Source organism: Pteropus vampyrus, unplaced genomic scaffold (genome assembly GCF_000151845.1).
Source record: "Pteropus vampyrus isolate Shadow unplaced genomic scaffold, Pvam_2.0 Scaffold140, whole genome shotgun sequence".
NCBI lineage: Eukaryota > Metazoa > Chordata > Mammalia > Chiroptera > Pteropodidae > Pteropus > Pteropus vampyrus.
Window position 1 is genome coordinate 5324351 of NW_011888921.1, and position 10134 is coordinate 5334484.

At 39.6% G+C, this 10134-nt stretch overlaps 1 protein-coding gene across 1 annotated transcript in view; it reads left to right on the forward strand.

Moving 5' to 3' along the window:
- The first annotated feature begins 8769 nt into the window (after positions 1-8769).
- The window catches only part of TMBIM6 (transmembrane BAX inhibitor motif containing 6), a 17388-nt gene continuing 16023 nt past the window's right edge, over positions 8770-10134 (forward strand). The window contains exon 1 of the mRNA XM_011368297.2: positions 8770-8916. The gene's annotated coding sequence lies outside the window, so the exon portion shown is untranslated. The remainder of the gene's footprint in view (positions 8917-10134) is intronic.

Consider the following 10134-nt stretch of genomic DNA (forward strand, 5'->3'; position numbering starts at 1 on the left):
AAGAGAAGTAAAGTGTGGAGGAATGATTACATTAGTCTGCTAGTGCTGCCATAATAAAATATCACAAACTGGGTGTCTTAAACAACAGAAATTAATTTTCTTGCAGTCCTGGAGGCAAGAAGTCTAAGATCGAGGTGCCATCAGGGCTGGTTTCTGGTGAGACCTTTCTTCCTGGCTTGTAGATGGCCGCCATCTTGCTGTGCTCTTCTATGGCATAGCCACGTGTCTCTTCCTAGTGTCTCATCTTCTTCTCATAAGGATATCAGTCTTATCAGATTAGGGCTCCACTCTTATGAGCTCCTTGAACCTTAATTATCTCCTTAAATGCCCTATTACCAAATGCAGTCACATTGTGGGTTAAGGTTTCAACATATGAATTTGGGAAGGACACAGTTTAGACTACACCAGAGACATATCTGAGATAGAATCAACAAGACTTAGTTACCTATTAGATACCAGTGACTAATATTTTTAGAGTGCTTTATAGTTTATAATTTTTTCATATCTATTATCTGATTTGACCTTTACAACACTGTAGGAGGGAGATATTATCATTATTCTCATTGCATAGATCAGTAAAGACTGAAAGAAGTTAAATAATACATCCAAGGGCAAATGCTAGTAAGTGGTGACCCTGGCTTTGGCCTCAGAATCTTATGCCATTCTGATTCTTTTGAGAGAAGTGAGGGAATAAAGAAGACTGAAAAGTCGAGGCCAGCTTAAGGATGCCTTACCCTTAGTCTAAAAGGGAGCCCAGAATCTCTCATAGGTCAACTGCTTCCACCTCCTTATTCGAAAGACTTTCTAACTCCCACCTCCACCTGCGTCCTCCCCAGCCAGGAAGCTCCTACATTATCCCTAGCCTCCTCTCCTAAGGTCTTTAGAAATGCACCTCCTCTTTTCTGGGAAAACGTGAGGGAGAATTGTGAACACAGATACTTAAAAGTTTTTCTTAATAATTTATCCTATTACAGATAGAATGTTCTTCCCCTTCTTCTTTGCTGACTAATTCCTACTCATCCATTAAAACCAAGCTTACAGGTTTCCTCTTTCATGTCTTCTCCAAGTTTGATTGAGAACATGTCCATGAGCACATTGAGCCCCAACCTATCTCTGTCATCATACCATGAAATCATCAGACTCTAAACTCCTTCAGGGCAGGTAGATATTCCAAGTATCTCACAATTGCACCCACTTCATGTCTGTTACATGATCATTGAACTAATGAATGACTTCATGTATTGTCACATTCTTCTCACACCATGGGAGTCCTTTAATTCTTTATTTTTGCTCCCAGATACAATCTGACTGCTCTTACCCTCAGGGCTCAATGCAGGAAACAAAATCCATCCAAGCAGTTTAAAGATACAAGGACAAAGGTGCTAATAAAATCATTTGGAAAGTCTAGAAGGGCCTCCTCTGGCTGAAACTCCAGGAATGACCTCCAGATGGGGGAGAAGTGCTCTGCCAGGGAAGCTGCTACCTCTGTCACAGTCAGGGAGGGTGAACCTACTGGAGGTCTTTCCTGATGACTAGGTTTAAGAACAAGTGGCAACTCTGGGCCAGGGATCTGGAAACTTATCAGGACACTGCTGTTGCTACACTCTGATGCAACCATTTCTCAATATTTGCAAAGCTAGAAACATCACTGGATCACTGCTGTGAAAACATATCACATCTTCATCACATTGCTTGCCAGGAGAAATAGCCAAAGTAGCAGTACAATGGCCTTTGTCTCACTTCTGCCTTCTAAATCTCACCTGAGTACATCTGACTGGCTACAAGATATTCTAAGAAATATAATCCTTAGCTTTTCAGCCTCTGCAGTATAGGAAAGCATGCTAAAAGGAGATGGGAATACATGCTGAATGCTAATTAACCACATCTGCCACTCTGCTCGTCTGAAATTCACCCAATGTCTTATCGTCTGAAACTGGGTCTCTTCCTCCTCCCTCACCTCCCTTGCCTAGTGCCCTGGTAGCTGGTTTAGTCTTTGATCTTGGTCCTTTTAGTCTACTCCTTCAAGCTATAGTTTGCCCTTTTCTGTGACCTGGGTAGGGCAAAGGTTCTTAGCTACGATTCCAAAAGTACACTCCTTAAAAGAACAAATTGATATATTGGACTTCATCGAAATGAAAAATCAATGCTCTTTGAAAGGTATTGTTAAGAGAACTAAAAACGAGCCACAAACTAGGAAAATATATTGCAAATCATATATCTGACAAAGGACTTATACCCAGACATATAAATAACACTCAAAAATCAATAAGAAAACAAGTAACCCAATTAAAAAATGGGCAAAAGATTTGAACAGATAGTTCACCAAAAAAAGATATATGAATGATAAATAAACACATGAAAACATATTCAATGTTATTAGTCACTAGGGAAATGCAAATTAAAACTACTGTGAGATACCATTACACACTAAAATTTAAAAGTCTGATCTGGGTATTGGTGAGGATATGGAGAAACTGGATCTCTCAGATACTGCTGGTGGAAGTGTAAAGGTACAGCCACTTTGGAAAACAGTTTGGCATTTTCTTAAAATGTTAAACATACACCTACCATACGAGTCATTCTACTCCTAGAAATCTACCCTAAAGAAAAGGAAACATATGGGCACAAGGACTTGTACACAAATGTTCTTAGCACTTTATTTATATTAACAAAAAATTGGAAATGATCTCAAAGTTCATCACCAGGTGAATGGATAAACAAATTATGATAATCCATACAATGGAGTACTTCTCAGAAATAAAAAGGAATAAACCATGATACTACAACAATGGATGAATCTCAAATTTATGCTGAGTAAATAAGACAAACAACAAAAAAAGAGTACATATTGTATCGTTCCACTTATATAAAATTCTAGAAAATTCAGACTAATCTATAGTGATGGAAAGCAAGTCCGAGTTTGTCTAGGGATATGGAAGGTGAAGGCAAAAGACACTACAAAGGAGTATGAGGAAGTTTGAGGGGATAATGGGTATATTCATTATCTTGATTATGATGATGGTTTCATATCAAACTCATGAAACTGTACACTTTAAATATGTACAGTTTATTATATGTCAATTATACCTAAGTAAAATTATTCAAAAATTAAAGTAAAGCAGAGACATTTGGACTGGGGGAGAAAGAAACCCTATACACCTTGTATATATTCGCTTATGTGATTGTTTGTCACCTGTTCCTCCTCACTCGGTAAAAACTCCATAAAGCTGAGGCCATGACTATTTGCCCAAATGCGTCTCTAATATTTATCATAGAATCTGGCGCATATTAGGGACTTGACAAATACATGTTTAAGAAAGGAAAGAGAGAGAGAAGAGTTGAGAATAACTCTTAAGTTTTAACTCTGAGTAAAAAAGAGACTATATTGCTATTGATAGATATGGAGGAATCAGAAGGAAAAGCAGAGATGGAACAGTCTGAGAGGGTGAAGGAGAGCCAGGTAGTATTGTGCCAACAAAGCCAAAGGAAGTAGTAATTTCGAGGAGGAGAAGGATTAGAAAAGGCCATTGGATTTTTGGATTTAGCAATTAGAAGTCATTGGTACCTCAAAGAAAGTGATTTCAGACAGAAGCCAGGCTGTTTTCCCTCCCCCAGTCCTCCTTATACACAAGAACACAAACTTCCCTATATAGGAAGAGTATCTATTTACTTTGTTTCATCTTCACAAGTTGCGATTCTAGTCCCAACACTTTTCTCAGATGCCACTCTTGTTCTCCTACAATCCATTTGACACAAAGCAGCTAGAATGATTGTTTTAAACTGCTAATCCAGTCACATGCCTAGTTCTTCCATGGAATCTCCCTGTAATTTAGTTTCCCTTTTTACTTCAATGGTTAGCACCCTAATGTATTCAAGTTGTGAGTCTTTCAAGCTTTGTCACATTATCAGCAGGAACCATGAATGAAAACTGAATAAGGGTATTCCTTATATATTTCTGCCTAACAAATTACCCCAAAACTTTGAAGTTTAAAACAACAACAGTAGCAGCAGTAGCAACAAAAACATTTATTATCTTACAGTTTCTGAGAGTCAGGAATCTGGGAGAAGCTTAGTTCGGTGCTTCTGGCTCAAGGTCTCTTATTAGGGTGCAATAAAGCTATTGGCTGGGGTTCCAGTCATCTGAAGCCTTGATTACTTTTAAGATGTCTCACTCACATGGCTGTTGGCAGGATGCTTCTGTTCTTTGCTAGTTATTGGCAAAACGCCTCAGCTCCTTAACACCTGGGCCTTTCCACAAGGCTGCTTGAGTGTCCTCCTTATATGGGAGCTAGCCATGAGTGATCTGAGAGAGAAAGCAGAGAAGAAGCTGCGGTGTTTTTTTCTGAACTAGTCTCACTAGTCTTCATTACTTCTATTTTATTCCACTTATTAGAAGCAAATCATTAAGTCCAGCTCACCCTTAAGGGGAGGAGAATTAGGCTCCAACTCTAGAAGGAAAGAGTCTCAAAGAATTTGTGGACCTATTTTAAAACCATCAAAGTAAGACAAGGGAGAAAAGGTATATCCAAGTTTTAAAGAGGAAAAGATTTGGATCATCAGTTGTGAATAGTGATACAGGGAGTCAATGCAGTAAGCAAAAGTTATACAAGTGCCTTTTCTACCTACTCTACATGTCAGAGGCAGGATCAAAGAGAGCAGATGAAGTGTTTGAGGCTTGGAAATGATGATAGAAGAGTGCAGACTTTAAAATGCTGGGAAATACTGAAGTAATTGATCTGAAATTCAGACTGAAGTTTCACAATGATGTGGAAAGAACTAATAACTTCCCAGAATGAAATATCAGTGATAGCTCTTTAGGGAAAGTAACTTAATCTAGTTGAGTTTCAGGTTTCTCGTCTGTAAAATGGGATTAATAATATCTGCATTACTGTCTCTACTGAGTTGTTATGCAGACAAAGTGAAATAACAGATGGAAAATTACTTTGAAAAGAGTAAAACATTTTTCTAATACTTTTGTTGTTATTATTACTGCACTCTGAAAAGTTAAAAGGGGCTGGGTTGATATTAAAAATATATTGCAAGCTATATATTTTTTTTTTCTTCTGCTAGTCTTCAGTAATAAAAACCCGTAATACCGTGATTGGAAAAAGAAAGCTCAATTTTCTTTCTTCCTTTCCTTCAGATATCAATGAACACGCAAATAAGATCTGGGAAGTGAAAAGGTTCCTCCTGAATCTTAAACAGAATGTTAAATACATACATTTATAGGTGATGGTGTGGATTTTATTATGTTTCATTCCTGTTAGCTGCTTGTTCTCAAAACTACTGGGCAGAATAAGGTGAGTACATTTGAAATCAGAAGGAGAGATTGGGGTTATAAAAGCAGGAAAAGAAAGGTGTTAGATACAGAAGAAATAACCTCAGAGAAGCCATGTTTATCCCCACTTGTTGGGGAACCTCAATGGCCTCCCTACAGTTAAGTTTAGAAAAGAGACCTAAGTCATTCCTAAGTTGTGCCCCACCTCCTTTCTTCTTCCCACTTTCCTTCCCACCATCCTCTTACTTCCCTTAGCCCTTAAAATCAAGTACAACTGCCATTTTCTTTCAAAGATATTATTAAAAACACACATGCAACTTTACAAAATTACATTCACAGTACATGCCAATTTTATAATGAGAAGCAGTACAGCTTAATAATTAAGAGTATGGGCTTCAAAAGAACAAACCCGAAGCTCAAATTCAAGCTCTGTGACTTTGGGCAAACTGTTTGAGCCTAGTTTCCTCATCTTAAATGTAGCAATTGTTCCTGCCTCCCAGAGAGATTGCAAAAATCAAATCAGTTAATACATATAAAGCATCTTAAACACTGTCTAGCATATAAGAAGCAGTACACAATACATGTTAACTAGAATTATAGAAAGCAAAAAGTATAAAAAGTAAAAAGAAGAAAATTAAAACAACCTAGAATCATAAGGGTCTTACTTCTGCTCATTAATAATACACAAAGGATAACAAATTATAAATATGAATAAGTTACAAAGCTTAAGTGATCTTTCTAAGGTCTTTTAGTTTTGTATTTTGGTCATTAGCTGCATCTATGCTCTTTGAAATCATTGAAACCCAACAGAATTTTCCTTCAAATTCATTTCTGTGGGAGGAGGTCACTTAGCTTTCGCTTCTGCCCTCTTCCCTGCTTAGGGCTCCACCCTACAGCCTTCGCTCTGTCTCAGGTTTAGGTTATTTAGGGCTGGCAATCATCCTGGGTTGCCTGTCTGGGTTTTAGCAATGAAAGTCTCACATCCTGATAAACTCTTAGATCCAGGTAAATGAATGGTTAGTCACCCTATATGTGGTCCCCTAACTTTAGGTTGGATGTATACACACCGAGGATTTTCAGGGTTGACTGGATGATATCTATTTCCCTGGGCCTCTGTCTTATATAAGAACAGTCTCCTTGAGCCATTAAAATTTTTTTTGTATTCTTTCTGAAAACCAAGTTCCAGCCCCTCCTGGGAGGCAGCTTATATGTATGTAATTTAGCTTGACTTTAGTGGGTAAAATAGAAACCTAAGGGTAGATAGACAGTGATGTGGACAAATAAAAAAGCAAGGGAGGGGGAGAGACAAAGTGTAGTTTAGGAATCTTGTGGGTTTAAATTTCAAAACATTGTAAAAGGATCTAGAGTACAGTGCCTATCACATAGCCGCCCAATATGGCAGCTGTGGTTGGATGCCTTAAGTCATATTTAAGACTCCCCCTTTGTTTTTTCTCTTTCTGTTTTCCCTTATCAAGCTGTTGCTTGGCATTGTGCTTATTGGCTCCCATGGGGGTGGGGGTAAATATGGCAAGTAGGATAGGGTCAGTGAACCAATAATGCCTGCCAAGCATTTTGCTTCCTTGGCAAAGTATTCAAGGGCATAGTGTCTTGGCCAGATAAAAAAGAAGGACCTTTACCAAACTAAGAAGAATTTACTTCTCCTGGATTAGAGAGAGGAGAGGAGAAAGAAGAAAGGTCTACAGGGTCCTGAGAGCAGAGTGTTTCTGGGCCAAGTAAACTCAAACACCTTTAGAACCAGGAGGCAAGAAGAGTTTTAAAAAATATATTTGTTTTATAAGCAAACCCTGCCTGCTTCACCTGTTCAGGTTCAATATTCCTAAACTGAATTTCATCAATATAGACCCACTCAAAACAGATGCGCCTTGCACATACCTAAAACAAATAAGAATTTCTGTAATATTTAAATTTTCATTTTGTTTCCATTTGAAAAGTTTGGGGGGGAAAAAAAAACAGAAGAGCACTGAGAATAACCCCAAGTGCCCATTGCTTAAAATTATACGTTAAGATTTCATAACTTTTGCTTCAGATAATTTTTCATACAAACAGGACGTTATAAGTATGTTGAAGCTTCCTTTCCCTCTCATTCATCTCCCATCCTCCTCAGAGTTATGTATTATCATGAATTTAATGTTTATACTGTCCAAATTTTAAAAAACTTTTGCTATATATATAATATACATTATTGTTCTGGGTGTTATTTTATATTTACATAATTGTACCATATTGCATTTAACAATATGTAATGTTTTCATTCACATTGTGTTCAAGATGCATCCATGTTGATACATATAAGTCTAATAAATTTCTTGTAGCAGCTGTATGGTTTTTCATTGTATAAATCTGTTTCTCAACCTTTCTTTTATTATCTCCCTGAAGAAAATTTAATTTAAATGAATCATATTTAATTTTAATTTCTTTCAACAAGAGAAATTAAATACTAAGGAATAAGAGTTTTGTTGGATAGGATTAAATATTGCAGGGTCACTGCCAAACCACATTTAAGGTTTTTGGTGCCTCTAAGAACCAGTTTTTACCCCTTTCAGGTGATATCGACCCTGTTGAGAGAGCATGGTATGAACACACCATGTTTTAAATTTTTTATTGTTAAAAAATGCTGCAATGAGCGGCCTTAGCTATGTATCTTCATGCATATTCATTAAAATACATACCTCGAAGTTATGAGGGTATGTTCATTTCAACTTTGCTAGATCTTGTTGAATTGCTCTCCAAGTGTTTATGCTAATTTTCCATTACACCAATAGGGCATAATTTCCTATTTTTCCACTTCCTCACCAATACTAGAGTTGTCAGACTTTTTGGTTTTGCCAATCTTGGGTGAAATGGTATACCATTGTTTCAATTTGCATTTTTCTAATTACTAGTGAGAATACTTACTGGGCAATTGAGTTTTCTCTTACGTGAATTGTCTGTTTATACTCTTTGCACATTTTATGTTGACTTTTGTCTTTTTCTTATTGATTTGTAGAAAGAACAGTGTTCCAGTTATCTATGCCACCGCAAATTTGGTGGCATACTTAAAATAACCACCATTTTATTAGGTCCGTGGATTCAAAGATGCTCTGAAGCTTAAGCTCCTCTAGATTCACGGCAAATTGGCCCCTATGAGAGCGCTTTCCATGTGTTTTCTGAATCTCTTTTCCCCTTAACATTCCATAACAAGCCTAAAATTAGACTCTCTGGACTTTACAGCGTTGTCCCATCACGCGTCGTGAGGGTTCCATTACTTGCCATGTGTCTTGGGTGGGGCCTGCCCCTCTTCATTTTCTCCACTAGAGGCGACTTTGAACAGCGACCCGTTCTTACTATCGGAGAAGGTGGAGACCTTGTCTACGACGCCGGTTGGTGGCTGAGATCTTGATCGACAAAGGCATTTTCGAATGGCTCTGAAAGAAGCCTCCGAAGTTTGTATAAGTACAGCCAATGGAACGGAAGACGTGTAGCCAACGACCAATGAGGACTGGTCTTAAGCGGAACTTGAGGGCGGAGCTTTCCTGGAGGGGCGGACGCAGGGTAGAGTCCCGAGCAGACGCTGGGAGAGTCAGAAACATATCCGGTGTTGGGAGAGCTGTGTGGGCTCTTGAGAGGCGGGTAAGAAGGTACGTCTGAAGCAATGACTGCGCAAGCCGGGAGTGACGAAGGGAAGGATTGGGTTAGCAGTTATTGTCCGAACACTAATGAGAGTAGTCTCCATTTTCGGACAGACTGCATCCAGTGGAAACAGGCCCTGCTCTGCGACGGGACTCCAGAAAGCTGGGCGGGGAGGGGAAGACAGGAACTAGTACTGCGCGTGCGCAACTGAACTGGAGTGGGGGAGGGGCGGGTGCAAGTCCACTGGGTTTTGGGGGGCGTCGAGGCGCCCATTCTACGTGGGAGCGTCAGCGAAGGCCAGTTCTTAGCCTCCCTTTCCTCTTTCCTCCTAGTCTGCGTTCCTCCTTTTCCTACGGGCCCAGGCCCAACCTCGACCTCTGGAATTCAGGGAACGTCCCCCACCCCTTCTGAGGGTGAAAGCGAAACCTCACGGGTTTCTGGTCACCCTCGCCCCACCCGACCGGTCGCCACTCTGCTACAAGCTGCTCTGGCCGGGCACCTTTGGGTGAGCGGCAGGGGCCGGGTCTTGAGAAAGCGCCTTGTCGGGCAGGCTGCTCTGTCACGGCGGGGCGGATGATGTCACATTCCTCTGTGACACGCGAGGCTCCTTAGTTACGTGGAAGCCAAAAGGAGAGGCAGGAGGTGGGAAGAGACCGGGGCTTGGCCTGGCTTCCCAGCACCACAAGGCAGCCCCGCTTTGGTCTGATTGGTTACCTTCGGACAGGTGAGGTGGCTTGGCTTCGTTAGGTCCTGAGCTTGTGGGCGTCTTTCTCAAAGTCCAATCAGGAAAGGTAGGGTTGGCGTTTTTTTCTTGGAGCTGTGGTAATAAGTAGGCTGTGGTATTCTGTGTATTAAGTGGAATTTTTACCCCATACCTGCCTAGGTTGCATTGCCCACCGCATCAGCCTTTTATTGATCAAACAATTACAAAAACCTCTCTGAACTTGAGACTCTGTTCTAGCAATAGTTGATTTGTGAATGTGTAATCCAGTAGAAGATCTGACTGTGCCTGAAACACAAAGATTTTAAGGTTAAAGGTTAATGGAGAATGGGCTTTTCTAGTTACTTATTGATAATTGTTTCTATTTTATCAATGTGTAGTTTAAGAATTCAGTTCAAGAAAGATTATTCCAGTTACACAACCACATTTCTTATGGCTTCTGGGAACACTTCTTTCCGTAATTATTAGATTTGCTCTCTTTGATGTTTTCTTATTCCTCTTGATA